The sequence below is a fragment of the Peromyscus eremicus genome, chromosome 4, assembly GCF_949786415.1.
Source record: "Peromyscus eremicus chromosome 4, PerEre_H2_v1, whole genome shotgun sequence".
Lineage (NCBI taxonomy): Eukaryota > Metazoa > Chordata > Mammalia > Rodentia > Cricetidae > Peromyscus > Peromyscus eremicus.
The window spans coordinates 136828836-136836341 of record NC_081419.1 but is presented as its reverse complement, the minus strand read 5'-3'; positions in this window follow the sequence as shown (position 1 = coordinate 136836341).

Sequence of the window (7506 nt, the reverse complement as noted above, 5' to 3'; positions counted from 1 at the left end):
TTAGTGCCTGTCCTGGATCTTGCTCTGTAGATAGGCTGGCCTCGAACTCACAGAGATCCGCCTGGCTCTGCCTCCCGAGTGCTGGGATTAAAGGCGTGCGCCACCACCGCCCGGCTAGTTAGTTATTTTATTTTATTTTAAAGTGTGTGCATGTGCACGCAGGGACCAGTGAAGGCCAGAGACATCAGGTCACATCTCCGTAGAACCAGAATTAAAAACAATAGTGAGGTATCCAACATGGATTCTGGGAACTGAACTCAGGTCCTCTGGAAAAGCATGAAGTGGTCTTAACCACTGAGCCATCTGTCCAGCCCGACCTTTCACCTTCTTAAAAGAAACTGGAAGCTGCAGCCAGGTGTGCTGGCCCACAACCTGCGATCCCAGCCCTGGGGAGATAGAGGCATGAGAGTAAGGAGTACAGGGTCATTCTTGTCTATACAGCATGTCTACATGAGCCACTGTCTTAAATGAACACCTGTATCCCAGCAGCTAGGAGGCTCAGACAGGAGGATTACCATGAATTAAAGGCCACCCTGGACTACATACAGACTTCCAAACCAGCCTGGGCTACAGAGTGAGACCCTGCGTCAAATAAACAAGCCAAACATGACCCTTCAATGTACAGCTGAGGAAACAGTACCTTAGACAAGACAGACGCCTGGGGCACAGGCCTGGGACTGTTTCCTGGTTCCTCTTGTGCCCACAGCTAAGCCCAATGCCAGCTCCAGTTCCTTGGGCTCTGCCTAGGACAGGCCCCCTCTGCCCGTTCCCAGGGTCTTTCTGCCTTCCTAGCCTTTCTCAGACCTGTTCAAAGAACTCTGAGGGGTCCTCCCAGGCTCTCCCTGAAGTGTGGCTGCCTCTGATGCCTGTCTTGGAGAATCCTGGGGCCTTGGCAGTGTGGTGGCCAGCCTTGGCCGGCCCAACAACAGACACTTGTCAAACATCGCCGTCTGGGAAGAGGGAGGCATGTTTACCTAGGGCAGGGCCTAGGCAGGGGCTGTGGCTTCCTTCCCACACCATGAACCCAGCCAGTTGCTCAGTACAGGGATCCTACTGTCCCAATCTGTGTTTGGACAGTCCACAAACATCTATGGAGCACCTACTGTGTGCTCTCCACACTGCTTCAAGCTTCACTGACATATGAAAACAAAAACCAGGCCAGAAGGGTGGAGTACCTGTAATTCTAGCTGAGGGTGGAGGATCCGAATCCCAAGGCCACCCCGGGCTGTACAGCAAGACTTGGAGGTAAATGAGTAAAGCTAGGCCTGGTTGTATATGCCTAGAATCCCATGCTTGGAGAGTGGAAGGAAGTCGGAGGATCAGAGTTCAAAACCAGCTCCAGCCACCATGGCAAACTGAAGGCTAGTCTGGGCTACTTGAGACCCTGTTTTTAAATAAATTAAAAGTAAAAAAAATTTAAAGAGTGAGAGAAAAAGGGAAAAAAGGAGTGGAAACAGAGGTCAGAAGGTCATGGGGGTAAAGGGCAGTGTTAGAGAGGCTTAGGGCATCACTGTTGCATTCAGGTTCTCAACTGTCCCAGTCTGTGACCCTTTAATGCAGTTCTTCATGTTGTGATGACCCCCAATCATAAAATTATTTTTGTTGCTACTTTATAAACTGTAATTTTGATACTGTTATGAACGTAAATATCTGTGTTTTTTGGGTAGTTTTAGATGAGTCCTGTGGAAGGGTTGGTCGATCCCAAAGGGGTCGAGACCCACAGGTTAAGAACCGCTGTTCTGGGGTTTGAGGTTACATGGAGAATAAATCCCAGCTCTTCTCTATGGCCGGAAAGGCTGCACAAGGTCTGAGCTTGTCCGATGGTCTGCTTTCCTCGCCCCCGGCGCTAACCGCTTTCCAGCTACACTGGCCTTCTTATCAACACCCCACCTCACCCCTACCCAACCTCACCCCTACCCAACCCCCGCCCCGAGCACTAGACTCCCTTCCTCAAGCTCTTTGCACAAGTTGCTTCCTCTGCCAAAGGACCTCTTCCCCAGCTCTTCCCGGAGCCGATTTCTTCTCGTAATTTGGATTAGCTCTCATATGACCTCCATTCAGAGGTCTTCCTTGACCGCCCAAATCTGAGACCTCCTCATGTCTGCCCAGCACCGTCAACGCCGTTCCCCTAAGGCTGAAGTGGCATACTCAGGGAGCTGTTTGCCCCTCGCCTCCACCACACTGCCAGTGCCACCAGAGCCAGGGACACGGCCTCTCCTTCCCTGTCGCACCCCTCACGGGGAACTTAGAGATGTGCCCCCTGCCCTTCGTGGTGATCTTTTGATTTCTTTGGGGGTTTTGTTACTGTTCGGAGTGAGGGTTTCCCTGTCTCCCAGGCTGACCACACATTCATGATCTCCCTGCCTCACCCTCCCGGGAGTTAGGATTACAGATGTGAGCTACCACACGCAGCTGCAGCTTCACTGTCTCCAAGCGAAGGAACTCATTGCTCTTATCCACAGCCATTGTCAACTACCAGCCAAGGCCTTCCATGCGTTCTCGCCATCAACGTACGCATATAACACAGATGCTCTCCACACAACACTTCTGCATTCACAGAAGAATCTGGGAATCCTAGAATTCCCTCTGTCAGCAGGGCTACCAGAATGGGGAACAGAACCAGCATTGTTCACCCCTTTTTCAGAACCAGGAGCCAGGGGTGATAAAGAAAATTTTACCTTTTGCAGTGGGATGTTGGGGTAAAAAATAGAGGCATCTTCCAAGAGGTGAGAAAAGGGGGAGTCCCCTGGATAACTGTGCAAAGGAGGTACGTTCTCTTGGCTTGTTTGTTATATCAGCTAGCTCTGCTCTCCTTATACATACTGGTTGGAGTTCCGGTCCCATCACTCAGGGGCTGCGTGATTTGAGGTGAGTTATTTAACCTCTCTGAGCCTTGCTGTCTTGCCCGAGAAATAATATCATTATCATTACAATATCAATGTCATTACAGTACCTACCTCACTGGGCGGTTAAGAGGAATGAAAGCATTGGGTTTTACAAAGTGCTTTGTACAGCAGGGAGTCCCATAGGAGTCATGAACTCCAGAGTGACAGGGTTTCTCTGTGTAGCTTTGCGCCTTTCCTGGAACTCACTTTGTAGCCCAGACTGGCCTCGAACTCACAGAGATCCACCTGGCTCTGCCTCCCGAGTGCTGGGATTAAAGGCGTGCACCGCCACCACCGCCTGGCTGGCTGTACTTTCTTTACATGAAAACACTTACTTGCTATTCTTCTTTCTTTGAAGGTATATGTTAGTTTTATTATTATTTTATTAATATTATTAATATTTTATTATTATTAAGAATATAGACTTTTTTGTTTTTTGAGAGCTTTTCTATCAATGCCTTAATATGCCCATTATAAATCTTTCTAATTCAATGTAAAACAAATTCAGAAAGATTTGGAAGTGTTTGTCCATGTCCTGATACAACCAGCCTGTTCCCTGTGGGACACCATGAAAGCGGTGCTGCTTGGAAGTGTGGTCAGGAACCTTTTGAACATTCTGTCCTGTGGCTTTAAAACCTATGGATCACCATCCTCAATCAGAGTACATTGTGCTATATATTCTGTATATGCTGTGCATACTGTATATACTGTGCAATGTGCTATATATACTATGCATATTGTATATGTGCATATTGTATATACAGTATATATTGTGCAATGTAATATATATACTATATGTATTGTGCACACTGTATATGCTATAATATATGTGCGTACTGTACATACTGTATATGCTATGCATAATAAAAGCACAGGCCCCAGGCCCACATGCTTGGGCTGGCACCATGTCCCCCCAAGTGCCTTTGGTCACTTTGGCTGAGTGGCTGATTGATCTGTGCCTTCATTTCCTCATCTGTAAAATGAGCAACAACACTGTTTACCTCCCAGGGTCGCTCTGAGAATTAGGAATAATGCATATAAAGAGCCCGCATTGGTATACTATACTGGTCTTTGTTTTCCGTTTTAGGACAGAGTTTCAAATACTCTAGGCTGGCCTTGAACTCACTGTGTCTCAGAAGCTGCCTTTGAACTCAATTTATAGCTACAGAAATAACACCAATGGTTGAGATGCACACGGCCGTTTCCACAGGGTACACATGTAGCCCCTTCCAGGGACAACACAGGCTGGGGATGTGGCTCAGTGGTAGAGCACTTGTCTAGTATGCATAAAGTCTTCAATCTAATCTTCAGTACCATACAATTAATTAATTTTAAAAATCCACTACATGTGAACTGTATTCCACCCTCATCACAGCCTTATGAAAGATGCCAGCCATGCTTCTAGGCATCAAGGGAAGAACACGACACACAGAAGACTAAGGAACAGACCCCAGTTCACACAGCTAGACTTCAGTCTGAACCCAGGCAGGCTCTAGAACCAGAGCCACCAGCAGATACGCTACACAGCCTCTAGGTGCTGATGTGAGGGACAAGCTCAGCTAGAGTGTTAATGTGACATGAGACTGCATTCTAATTTCTCTCTAAGCAACACAAAAAAACTTGTTTAGAAAAGTTGAGTTTATTGCTGTGTGCAGGATGGGAATAAACAACCCATCTTAAAGCAAGGCAGGTTAAGCCAGGCAGTGGCAGCAGCACATGCCTCCCAACACTCGGGAGACAGAGGCAGGCCGATCTGAGTTTGAGACCAGCCTGTTCTACAAAGCAAGTTCCAGGACAGCCAGAGCTGTGATACAGAGAAACTTTCACACACACCCACACCCACCCACACCCACCCACCCACCCACACACACACACACACACACACACACACAGGTTAGGAAATAGAGGCAAGAATGTCTGAAGTTTGATATCATTCTTCTCTTTGCTACACGGGAGGAAGTGAGGCAATAGCTTCCAAATCCCAGCTGACTGGGATGCCCAAAGTCACATATAGACCTCAATAAAAATGAAAGATGCTTGGATCTCACTCAAGGAGACCCTCATTCTCCAGATGTAGAGTTTAAGAAGGTCTCCCTTGGGTTGCGGCGGCAGTGGGGGTGAGGGTGGGGGATACACGGCTCAGTGGATAAAGCCCTTGATGTACAATTGTGAGGATTGGAGTTTGGATCCCCATGTAAAGCCATATGCAGCAGCATGCATCTGCAATTTCAGCATGCTCACAGGGGCAATAGGAGGCAGAGGCAAGAGCCTCCCAAGAGGCTCGGGGTCAGCTAGCTGGTAAATGCTGTGGTAAATCATAAAGAGACCCCGTCTCAAACAAGGTGGATGGAAGGAGAGGACTGACACCCAAGAGCCCTACAATGATTTGTGGTATACCAGGACCCCCCAACACACACACACACGCACGCACGCACGCACGCACGCACGCACGCACAACTAAAAACAGAAAAGCTTCCCATGTGCAGCCAGGCTTGTGAACCTGAATCATAGAGGCTTCCATGTTGAGGTATGGTGGAAAGATGTGTGGAGGGGGTTAGAAGAGTGGTGGGAAAGACTACACTTTGGAAATGAAGGCTTAGAGCATCTGTAGATACTGGACATGACCCCACCATTGGCTAGCATCTGGGGTTTTACTCAACTTTGGGCCTATCATCCTTCAAAGGAACAAAACATGTTATAGTTTGTACTTTTCTTCCTTCATTAGCTCATGGAATCCTTACAAACAACCCAAGGTTTACTTGATGGATAAAGAAATTGAAGCTGGACCTGGTGGCACAGGCTTGCTATCTTATTTCAGGATCCAAGAGGCAGAAGCAGGAGAACAGCTGCAAGCTTAAAGCTAGACTGGGGTAGAGAGTGAATTCCAGGATAGCCTAGGCTACAAAGTAAAATCCTAAATTGAGTGTTGTGGTGCACACCTTTGATCCCAGCACTCCATAGGCAGAGGTAAGTGGATCTCTGTGAGCTGGAGACCAGCCTGGTCTACAGAGTGAGTTCAGGCCAACTAGGGCTACATAGAACCTGCCAAGATTCCCCACAAGATCCCGGAAGTGTCAGACAGAGGGATGAAAGAAGAACACTTTTGTACAGCTGTAAGTGAGAGAGCCATTTGCCCTGAGTGACAGCTTCTGACCCAAGGCTGCTGCTATTGGTCAAAAGGATGAGGCCTTTATCCCATGAAAAATTTGGGGCTCATTTGACACTTAGAAACAGATATATCACCCTAGTGGGGGCCTGCTGTTAGTGGCTAATAAATGACACCTAGCTCCTTATCTGTCCTGTCCTAAACACTTGCAGGTGTTGCTATTCTGTCCACACCAGCCTATCCATCCATCCATCCATCCATCCATCCATCCATCCATCCATCCATCCATCCATCCATCCATCTATCCATCCACCTAGCCATCTATCCATCCATCCATCCATCCACCCATCTTTCCATTGATTCATCCATTCAATTAACCTTCCTCGGACTACATAGAGCCCTACCCTATAGAAACCTGTTGTATAAATGGTGCAAATACAAGAAAAAAGAATCAGACAGTTCAGAGCTGGCTCTCAAAGAAGTCAGAGTAGTAATGGAAATGATATATTACTAATAATCAAGGAAAACAAAGATAGGAAATAAACAAAGCCAGGGGTCAGATTAGCACACAGATTGTGCACACCACAGCATCTTATCCTCACAGTTTCCCAGGACAGCTCCAAAGTCAGCTAGGTATGAGACCCAGGTACCTAAAGCAAGCACCAACCTATGAGTTCCAGTATGCTGCCCTGTAGTAGACACTGCACAGTAGCTATCCCTGATCCCATTTAACACATGGGTGTGATCTGTATCCTCAGGGACTCGTGTTTAGAATCTAGAGACTTTTTCAGTGGCCACAGCTGATGGTGAGAGACATTATTAGCCTCTGGTGAGTACAGGAGAGTTCAGGGATGGTGTTTAGCACCCTGAGATATGCAGGATAGCTCTCTACAACAGTTATTCAGCCAGCATGCTGGTGGTGCTGAGGTCCAAAAGCCTGCTGTAACAGAACATGAAACAGTAGTATGTTGGGCCCAAGAGAGGAGCATGGCTGGGCTAAACACAGCCTTGGCTTTCCCATTCTTTCCCACCTTGACTTTGAGCTTTTCTTAATCTAGGAAAGCCTGCTGAGAGATTTCTGGGGAAACTTGATTTTTTAATAATGCCAGGGAAAGGGTACCCCCAGTGTCTTGAGGTCAACTCTTCTGGTCTCCTCCAGTCTCAGACTTTAGTCAACATGACGCCTGATGTTGGGAGAACCACTTTGGGTCAGAAACAAGCTACAAAAGCCAACACAGTGAGGACACAGAAAGGACAAGAAGGGCCCAGATCTGGCTGACACCGGGGGTCACTGTCCTGAGGCTGTTTGTTAAAATCTTCCTGACAGATTCATCCAACAAGCACTTCTATGTGCCAGTCATCATGTGAGACTTTATAAGACAAAGCCAAACAAGCCACCGATGTCCCTAACCTCACCAAGTTTATAGTCTAGTCAGGGGACAGATGTTCCCATTCACATCAACTATCTGATCAAAGAGAGACTGTCTCTAGTGTGAGGTGAAATTGAATGTGCTG